The 10,768-nt window shown below is 44.2% G+C and overlaps 1 pseudogene; it reads left to right on the plus strand.

Moving 5' to 3' along the window:
- Window positions 1-353: 353 nt before the first annotated feature.
- On the plus strand, window positions 354-9,877 carry LOC136304137 (inhibitor of nuclear factor kappa-B kinase subunit beta-like; annotated as a pseudogene).
- Window positions 9,878-10,768: the final 891 nt, after the last annotated feature.

The raw sequence follows: 10,768 nt of genomic DNA on the forward strand, positions 1-10,768 counted from the left end.
TAGTGGGAATTTTTGGGGGTCATTTTTGGGGCATTTTGGGTGAATTTTGGGGGATTTTGGGGCTCTAAAAGTTTCTATTTTCTATTCCTATTCCTATTCGTCTTGGGTCTCACACTGCCGTCTTCGGCTCGTCTGCCGTGCCCTCAGCGCTACAACAACGCTGCTACCTAGAGCCGCCGCTTTGCCTGACTTAACGTCTGTGCTGCGGCAGTCCCTTGGGGTGTTGGATTAACATTTTCGGCTGCAGCAGTCTCATTGCAGTTTGGGTCTTTTCTGGACGGTAGCAACAGACTCCCTTGCACTCCTGTGCAGGGCTCGTTGCTGTACCTTCTAGACAGATCTGTAATGCATACATGTTGAAGAAACACACTGTCTTCCGTATGAAGTGCCAGGAGTTAAAATGAGTCTAGATCCGTGAAAGATGGAAACCTTTAGAATTCACTAACTCAATTTCTCAAAGCATTTGTGACCATGTTGGGCTTTGCGTGGTGACCACGAGCACATGAAAGTGTATAGCAGTTTCAGAACATCATGTATACTTGCCTAATTTTTGTTCTACAGACTGAACCATCCCAATGTGGTGGCTGCCCGCGATGTCCCTGAAGGGATGCAGAAGCTCGCACCAAATGACTTGCCATTGTTGGCCATGGAGTACTGCCAAGGTGGAGACCTCCGCAAGGTGGGGTCCCTAGGATGGTAACCCAGGAATGGATCACCTTCTGATCTGATCCTAGGTTTTCTACTGAAGTTTTCCCTTCAAACCTTTGCTTTCATACCCTGATGTTTCCTATTTCTAGTCATGGCATCAACAAGTGTTGGTGGCTTGGTCCTTGGTATTATGTTCAGCTTTTGAAGACTTAAGTGCTTTGTATATTTTTTTAGGTGCAAGTGACACTGTGAGGAGTTTTCACCTAGAGAATGAGGGCAAGTGTAGGGGACGTGCGACGGTATTTGAGTATGGCCAAGACCATTGTGGGGTAGGTGCATCTGTAGGCTGTACCCTTCCTGAAAGTGATGAACTCTTGTCTGTCATAGGAAGAGATAACACATGGTAGTTCTAATCCTAAGGCTTTTCTGACCTTTGCTATAATCTTCCCATAGCTAAAACACAGACCTTAGGCCTCAGATTGGAGTTGATACTGTCAGGCCAAGAGGGATGGAACAAATAGGAGGATGAAAACGGGATGACAGTGACTTCTTTCATCTTCTTTCCCATGCAATTAAACCAAGGCACAAAGCTGTAATTGCTGCTACCGCAGGTCACAGTCCATAGAGTTTTGTGCTTCTGGAGAATTTAATTGCTCTTGCTGAAACTTCTTGCATCCCTGAGAATTTGTGGAACTCTGGAGTTCACTCGGGATAGAGAAGGGAAAGACTACATTCTGTGTTCCTTACTTGCAGTACCTGAACCAGCTGGAGAATTGCTGTGGCTTGCGGGAAGAAGCTATTCTTATCTTGTTATCTGACATTGGTAAGTGGTGGCAGTACCTTCAGTTGTCTGAACTATGGAAACCCTTTTAGTCCTGAGTCCACTCTCCAAATATACAGTAGTGACCTTAGTGACTCCATTTCAGACTGACCTTTTATGGTCTTGATCATCTCCCAAAAGTGTTGGGAGTCTGGGGAGGTTCTTGCCTACTGGAAGCTAGCCAGCATTACTACAGTTTACAGGAAGGATGTGAGGGAACATCCAGAGAGAGAACTCAATTTGTGTCCAGAGTTCTATGGTGCTGACTTTACCCCTTACACTCAGTGTTTCATTGTATGTTTGATTGTACTAGGTCTGATGTGAAAGCCATGCTTATTACTAGATAGAATAGATGAATCCTTACTGAGCTCATGCTAGGTACTGTTACTTAGCTCTAACAACTGGCTTTTTCTGTCTCAGCTTCTGCTCTCAGATACCTTCATGAGAACAGGGTCATCCAGAGACTTGAAGCCAGAGAACATTGTGCTGCAGCAAGGAGAGCAAAGGGTAAGCAGGAAGCAGTCGTCTCTACCTGCACAGACAAGTAAACTTACAAGGAACCTGCATGTGCTTCATGCAGTTACATGGTCCCTCTGCAAGAGCACTCAGCCCAGGATAACACCTGTCTCAGGTCACTGTCACATAGTATTCTGTGTGCAGCTGAGGTGAGACATTGTATTAGACGTCTGTTAACACCTGACATTTTGACTTTCAACCATTAAGGAAAGAAGCAGACTGTACTGATTGACCAAAGATCGGAAGGAGCTAGAGGCGTAACTGCTAGGTGTGCTCCAACACCTTCAAATTCATTGTGGTTTTAGAAATCTACAGTAGCCTCCCATTTCTGCTTCTATCTCTTCACTGGCACCTTTCCTGCATAGCTTTGAAGAGCCAGACCTTTTCTTTCTGCTGTATGATGTGCTTTTAACAGGACTTCAGTCTGGCATTCTTATTCTCTGTTGTGTGTTTCAGTCAATACACAAAATCATTGACCTTGGTTATGCTAAGGAGTTGGATCAGGGGAGCCTGTGCACATCCTTTGTTGGGACTCTGCAGTACTTGGTAAGAAAGGAATTCAGCTAGAAGAGCAGCTACTGCTTTCTAGTGGGATAGAATTAACTGTTACCAAGCTTTGGGCTGGGATTAGGTACTTGCACGGTATGGGGTGCGTTTGTGGTGCTGAAGCTAGCAAAGGTGACTGCTTTTTTGCTGACACTGGGTTTTGCTGAGACTGGGTTTTGTGCTACCTGCATCTGTTATAAATAAGCAGGAGTGCCAGTAACCTATGCTACTCACTCCAGGAGGGTCTTAAAGCACGTGAGAGGCAGCGTTCAGTAATGTCTTTAATTATTTGTACAAATGTTAATGAGATGTTAAGGGATAGAGAAAGCTAAGAGCTTTCTGGCCAAAGCCATCTGGCTTTGTCTCATGCGTGTAAACTGTATCAGGCTCCAGAGCTGCTGGAACAGCAGAAGTATAGGGTGACAGTGGATTCCTGGAGCTTTGGCACGCTTGCCTTTGAGTGCATTACAGGCTTCCGACCATTCCTACCCAACTGGCAGCCAGTGCAATGGTGAGTGAACCGTGGCTGGGTGATAAGTGGGCATGATGTGACTTTCCTGTTTACAGGAAGCAGAAGTGTGGTCCCTTGATTCTGAGGATCATATCCCTATGTTTCTTGCCCTTTTGGAAAGTGACCCCTTTCACAGGGGCTTGACTCACCTGAGCAAGTTCAGCATTCCTGATCCTTGCTCTATGGGATAAGGGCTGACTCCCGCAGGGCAGGTAACAGAAACCAAAGTGGCATCTGTATTACATGTCAAGAGTAGCTTTCAAGAGCCTACTAGCATGCAGGCTGGGAAAGGTGGGCAATTTTTTCACCATTGTACTCGCTTACATTAGGCATACTAAAGTGCGTCAGAAGAGTGAGCTGGATATTGTTGTTTCAGAAGACTTATCCGGAGAAGTCAAGTTTTCTAGCAGTTTGCCCTGCCCCAACAATCTAAACAGGTGAGTACTAAAAATTGCTGTGCTGAGATAAACTGATTCTTCTGCAAAAGGACCAAGTTTGTGTTATATGCCTTACTGTGTTAATCTGTGAATACATTGAGTGCGTGACACAGGCAGTACTACTGTCGCTTGTCAGACTTGTGTAGTCTTGGTTTCTGCCTTCTAAACGCTGCGTTTGTGATGGGGAGAGGTGGAGTGCTGGAGGGAGAAGGAGGGGGGCAGTTTTGTCAGTCCTCCCACACAGAACAGGCCGTATCGTTACTGCAAATGCACTTTTACCTTTTCTGATCTCCTGGTTTTTGTTGCTCAGTGTTTTGTCTGGGAGGCTGGAGAAATGGCCGCAACTCATGTTAATGTGGCACCCACGTCAGAGAGGTACAGATCCTACCTATGGACCCAATGGGTGTTTCAAAGCATTGGATGGCATTTTGAACTTGAAGGTAAGCAATATGTCTGTATTACCCTAAAAAGTTTTCCAGAGAGCAGTTTCCTGAGCCTCTGAATCCTAGACTTAGGAGGAAGAGTGAGGCAGAAACTCATAGAACTGTCTCCTGACCGTTAGTGACAGGTGCTTTCCTCTTGCTTCTTTGAGGACAAATACTCCCTGAGCTTGTTGGGAGTAGTGAAGAGCTTCTGTGCATGCTTGGTTCCATATTCTGAGAGAGGATTCTACAGGTATTTAACTGCCATGTTTAACTGCCATATTTAACTCTCTTCCACTTGATGGAGGACAAGAACTTTGCCATAATGTTAGGAAGTAGCTGTAAAGTGACTTCTTGATTCTGACAAGTGCTTTGAAGAGTTTCTTGGTGGTCATTTTTTCGGTCCCTCAATCTCTGCTCTAAGATGACCAATGTATCTTCAGCCTTTCTCATGCCATGCTACTCTTCTGGTAGGTGCTTCACGTTTTGAACATGGTTATGGGAACTGTGCACACCTACCCTGTGACAGAGGAAGAGACTCTGCAGAGTGTGAAGGCCAGGATTCAGTCAGATACAGGAATTCCAGAACAGGACCAGGAACTAGTGCAGGAAGCAGGACTTGAATTGTTTTCTCAGAAGTTGGTCACTAAACATACAGCTGATGGCAAGGTGAGTCTCGGTATTCCCTTTCTTAAGTTTGAGTGAATCAGAAGTCACTGCACTCGCTTTGGGATCACAGCACTCCCTGCTGTTGTGGCATGCTTTTGTCATGGTAACCTCACAGACCTAACAGCCACTGTAGCGTAGGCAGCCTGTTGCCTTTGGTGCTCTGTGTTTGGTTGAGGAGGACTCTTCTGTTTGTGGTGTTGCCAAGGCTTGCTCTTCCCAAGAAAACCTGGTTGGGTCTTTTGTCTTCTGCAGGTGAATGATACTGCAGCAGCAGACACAGACCTTCTCTTCCTCTTTGATAACAAGAAAGTTTCCTGAGGCTCAGGTGGCCTTGCGTCCTCATCCAGAAAGTGTTGGCTGCATCCGTAAGGACTCCTCTGGCATGAATATGAAGGGCGGGGCGGGGTCAGTGTTGAGAGGGGCGTCTGTGTTTTGTGGTCTGTATCGTGCACAAAGAGTAGAGGGAGCTTTTGCGTATTGGGACTGAAGAAGCAGGAAAATGGACTGTCATTCATTCAGTTTATCAGAATAACTAAAAAAGGGAGGTGTTTGATTATGACATGCTAGGGGAGCTGCACAGGGGTTATCCAGCTCTAGGCTTTGCAGGCAGTAACATGCCCCTCAAAGGAGCAATGTTTTGGTCTGTTTTGTGATAACACAGTATTCCTGCTTCACGCTGATATGACCATTTCCCTTTCTCCCACCTCCTCTGTTTTCAGTTCAGGATCCAAAGAAGAATCTCCACTTTTTCCAGTTGCGCAAAGTGTGGGGTCAGATCTGGCACACGATCCAGATGCTGAAAGAGGACTGTAATCGGCTTCAGCAGGGGCAGCGAGCAGCCATGTACGGTGGCCGTTTCTCCACAATACTTATCTCTGTCTTTGTGCGCTGGTGGAAGGGAAGACAGAAATGGGACCCTGTTGGAATGGGGAAGCCCGTGATTGGAGCTGTATGCAATTCATGAAAAGTGGAGAGTTAGCCCTTTGGCACAACTGCATTTGTCCTCACCGCTGTCTCAAGTATCTGTTTTGGATGTAAATGAAAGCCTGGTGGATTTCTACTTTCAGAGGCTAATAGGACCTTCTTGTCCTTGCAGGATGAATCTGTTGCGTTACAATAGTACCCTCTGGAAGATGAAGAATTCTATGGCCTCCCTTTCTCAGCAGCTGGAAGCAAAGCTGGACTTCTTTAAAACAAGCATCCAGATTGACCTGGAAAAGTATAAAGAGCAGATTGAGTTTGGAATTAGTGAGTATAGCATCTGGCAAACGGGTCTTTTCATGACTCTTATCCTCACAAAAACACCTGCCTCCTTCTCTGTGAACCTGAGAAAGCCAGTCACTCTTCTTTGATTCCTCTAGCTTCTGAGAAGCTGCTGTTTGCCTGGAAAGAGATGGAGCAAGCTGTGGAACTTTGTGGGCGGGTATGTTTTTAAATCTAACTGCTAATCATAAAGAGGTTTGTTTTTTGTTATCTCTCCCCTCCTCCCCCTTTAGCTTCATTGTCCCTGCCTTAAATAGAAACCCCTTGTATCTGCACTGATGTCAGATTTCACATTGCCTTGGTTTGTGTGGCACAATTTTTGTCCATTATTAGTACTACATGAAGCTCATTCTGTTGTAAGGCTTAGGGGGAAACGGGAGATCTTGGCGAAGCCCCAGAAACCTCTTGGAATTTCCTTGAATTGAAACGACTCGTTTGTCTTTGGCCAAGGCTGCTGTTTGCATCTTGTTGGTTTGTTTAGAAATAAGAATGAGAAAGGAAGAACCAGTGTGAGTGTGAGTGGTAGTGTCTCTAGGTATGAGACTGTTGTGTTGCTTATGTTCTACCCTGCTTTCAGGAAGATGATGTGGAGCAGGTAGTGAAGAGGATGATGGCCCTGCAGACAGACATCGTGGACCTGCAGAGAAGCCCGCTAGGTCGTAAACAAGGAGGAACACTGGAGGATTTGTGAGTTGAACTACCTTGAGCTTCAGATGCAGGAGTGTTTCTGGCTAAGCTTACTCACTAGAGGACAGTGAAAGGGCTGTTTCTTCCACCCAAATTGTGGGGGACTGGGAGCACTTTAACACTAAAGATGTTTTTTGACTCATCTGTCATTGTTCTGAAATGGCAGACAGGTATAGAAAAGATTTGAGTTCTCAAACTATTTGTTCCATGTTTTGGTTCTTTGGAAATCCTTTTCTTTCCTGCTTTTTTTCTTCTAGAGAAGAACAAGCCAGAGAGCTGTACCGAAGACTCAGAGAGAAGCCAAGAGGTAAAAGATGCTTTAGCTCAAGGTCAGCTTGCTTTGTGTGTAACTTTGGAGATGTAGTAAGGATTATTGAGAAAACTATCTGACTTCTAGGGCTTCCCAGACACTAGCAGCACATGGGCTCTCCTGGATTGCCTTTTCTCGAGAGGGAAGTCAGGGAGTCAGTTCCACACTAGGCCAGCCTTCCTTTCTTGGTGCTTTGTGAGCTGTTCTCGAAACTCCTCTGGAGCTCTTCTCAGAGCAGGCTGTTGCCACAAGCAACAAACAACCTTTCTGGGTAGAAAGGATGAAAGACACGACTGTTCCTTTGATACAGTCCCAACTCTCCTTTTCAAGTTCTTTAAATTTTGAAGAAGGTGGCTAAAATTCAGTGTAATTCATCCCACTCAAACTTGCATATCCTGAACTTTGGCTGTTTCAGGATTAAAGCAGTAGTGGAAATGAGCCGCTAAGAATCTTCTCACTCTGTCCTATAAACCGACCTTTCTGTGTAATATTGGCTCTCATTCCGGATCAGAGGAGAGGCGGTGACAGCCAGGAAATAGTACGACTGCTTCTACAGGCAATCCAGACCTTTGAAAAAGAAGTTTGAGTCATTTATGCTCAGCTCAGGTGAGCTTTGCACATTTTATTCAGAGTTGAGAGAAGGTATTTTCTCTTCCAGTAAGAGAAGGTTTAAAACTCATTGCATATGGCTCTTGAGATCTTGCAGTGCTAACAGAAAATAATTAACTTCAGAACTGTTCTCCTACAAAAGTGGCCCATGTGTGATCTGATTAGTTTTTATTTTTTTAATAGTAAAACTGTAGTTTGCAAACAGAAGGCATTGGAATTGTTCCCCAGAGTGGAGAAAGTGATGAATCTGATGAGTGAAGATGAGGAAACAGTTTTTAGGCTTCAGGAGAAATGACAGAAAGAACTGTGGAACTTGCTGAAAATTGCTTGTGTAAGTAAAATAAGAACTCCCCTTTAACCTGAGAATATGGTTTGTAGCACAGGCTACTGAAACAATAGTAAATTGAGTGTTTCCTATGGTTCTTTTCTTTATTTTGAATCAGTATGAAAGCCAAGTTCCAGGTTGTCTCATATTCCCGGCTGCTGAAAACTAGTGGGAACAATTGCACTCTGAATATTCTGTGTTTTCTTCAGAGTAAAGTGCGTGGTCCTGTTACTGGCAGTCCAGAGAGCGTGAACACATCCCGTCTTGGTAGCTCAGGTCAACTGCTGCTGCAAGTCCCTTCTGGAACATTCAGTGTATCAGAATCTGTAAGAAAAAGGTGAGGCAAAGTCTGGAGTTCTTCGGCTGCTAATGCCACCACTACAAAGCTAGGCTTCCTGCTTTGTGAAATAATGGCACACAGGGTTTCTCATATTTTACACTTTGTGTTCAGCTTGCATTGTCAGCAGCCTTAGTTTACTTGGTAGTTAAGACTTGCTGGGGCTTTCAGATCTTCCATATGAAAACTGGGTATCATGTATGGCTTCACTTCCCCCAGCCTCAGTAACAAAAGTGGTTTTTTGGTTTTCTTCCTTTAATCTCAGATGGTTGGGCTCTCTTGGAAGTACACTGCCAGCAAGAACTGTTGAAGTATTGTCATGTAAGGTCACAGTAGCTGAGCTGTTTCATTGAGACTGCTGCATGCGTAGTTCCGGCTTGCTTAAATGAACTGGGTTACCACTTGGAATGAAAGACCTTGGTTTGTTTATTTGCCTGTTGCCCCATCCTTAAGTTTATAGGCTTCTCAGCTTTTCCTCTAGCAACAGTGGTTCCACCTAATAAGAGCCCAATTCCATCTTGGAATACATTTCCTTTCCCCCATTTGGTAAATCAGGGGCTGCCACCAACTTTTCAAGTTGCAGTATGAATTACAAACCTATGACCTGACTAACTTCAGTGTTCTGCAGCGTATCTGCCAGAAGTATTTCTTAATGATAGAGGCAGCATCTCTTTAAACTGCCACAGAAATTAATAGTGTAATAATTGCCCCTTTCAGTGAGGAGCTGCTGCTGGAATCTCGGGAACTTTGTAGCCAACTAGAAAATGTGATGCATGACACAATGAAAGATCAAGAGCAGAGTTTCTTGGTAATGTATTCACTCTTCTGTAAATGGACTAAGGAAGTGCCTGGCTTCGAAATTCTGAATGTGCAACTTTGCCACCACTAACACAGCTAAATGAAATCTGCATTTTACTCGTGGACAAGGGGGAGAGTAGGAGATGCACAGAGATAGGAAGCACCGGTTCCCTCATAATCTGCCGCCTGACATACTCTGCTTGCCAAAACTGGGGGCCACATGCTGGGAACTTGCTGCGCTAAACAGTAAGGGATGGGGCAAAGCACTTGGCTGTTGTACAAAACTACTGCAAAACTGCACACAAATTTGGGATGAGCGGGTGTCAGGGATCCTTAATTTAACAATGCAGAATATTGAAGAGAGAGTAAAATACTGGAGAGTGCAAGTAGGTTGTTTCCTTGACAGCAGTCACGTGGCTCATCATGAAATTGACCAACTTGTTCCCAGTAAATTTTTTATAACTCTTAACACACTTTACCTTTATTTTAGAAAAAGCTCAACTGTAGCCTGGTGTTGAATTTCATTTATTCTTTCGGCTCTAGACTGGAGCTGGCTGCAGCTTCAGGTAGAAGAAACAAACAATCCAGAACAAACCCAGATGTAGAATCACTCTGGTTGCCTCTGAAGCCATGCTGCTTTGGGAAGCCAACTGTGAAAAGCTGCTGCCTCTGAGAAGGGAATATCAGCTGCCTTCTACTGTCACCAACTGCTTATGTGATACATATGGCTTAGCTTTTAGTATCCACTTCTCAGACACTTTTTCACAAAGATACACTAGGGAATGCCTGTTCTAACTGCTTGGAGAATGTTCTTAATTGTGCCTTAAGACAGCAGATCTCTGTCCTGATACGTCTTCCCTTGGGCATCGCCTGTGGCTGTTTTGCTGCATTTTGGGCTTTCTAATGAACAATGGACAAGGTATACCCAGTCACTGGTAGATGTCACCTTCCTAATGAACTGTGAACTTAATTGCTTAACTTTGCTGATTTGCAATTTTTTTTCTTTAAGTGTAATGGTTGAACTTACCTAATACTTGTTTCCTGTATGGGAACAAAATTATCTAAAGCATGTAAACTTTTGGTTTGCTCTTTTTGATGCGCTCAATAACACTATAATGGAAAAAGCTGCTTTCACTGTGCAGGTCTCTAAAACATGAGCGGTGTAAGAATGTTAGCCTAGAAACCAAAGAAGGAAATCTTCAGTGTACAGGTATCGTGTAAAAAAGCATTTGCAGATTATCTATTAACCATGCTTAAAGTTGCATGAAAAGATGAAAAAAAGGCCAAAAAACCCAGCTGGGTGGAACCTTGGTGAGAGTCAACACACACCAACCTTGTGTTCTGACTGTGACCAATTTATTTCCTTCTGTTCTAACCCCAAATTTCCACTACAACACAGAGACCTCCTTTTATAAAAGGCTGTGAAGTATAGGACATGCAAAATGCAATACAATAATGGGGAGAGGTTGGATTTTCTTTTGGTTTTTTTGGAACAGATTTAAAATACAGGAAACTGAAATGTGGCACAAACATCACAACTTCCATGCATGCCTTCAAGTGTCTTCCTTTGTTGTGCTGGCACACTCTGGACTTCAGCATTGGGTTAAAGTCATTCTTGGGCAGAGTAGAAAGTTCACACTTCTTCAAATTTCCGAGTAATATTAAGGCTGAAATGCACCGGGTACACTTTTCCTTCATCTTCCAGAGCACCACCAGTTGTTTTACTTAAAGCTATGTTAGGCTTCCAGCTCAAATCCCAGCCCAATTTTGTGACCTCCAGCACTGAAATTCTTGCCATCAGTCAAGCCTGAGAGGGTCAGCTTTACACCTACAAAAGCAAGTCACGAGAACCATCATGCACTGACATCCC

This window comes from Chamaea fasciata, unplaced genomic scaffold, assembly GCF_029207755.1.
Source record: "Chamaea fasciata isolate MVZ Bird 193981 ecotype frontalis unplaced genomic scaffold, bChaFas1.0.hap1 SCAF_52, whole genome shotgun sequence".
NCBI lineage: Eukaryota > Metazoa > Chordata > Aves > Passeriformes > Sylviidae > Chamaea > Chamaea fasciata.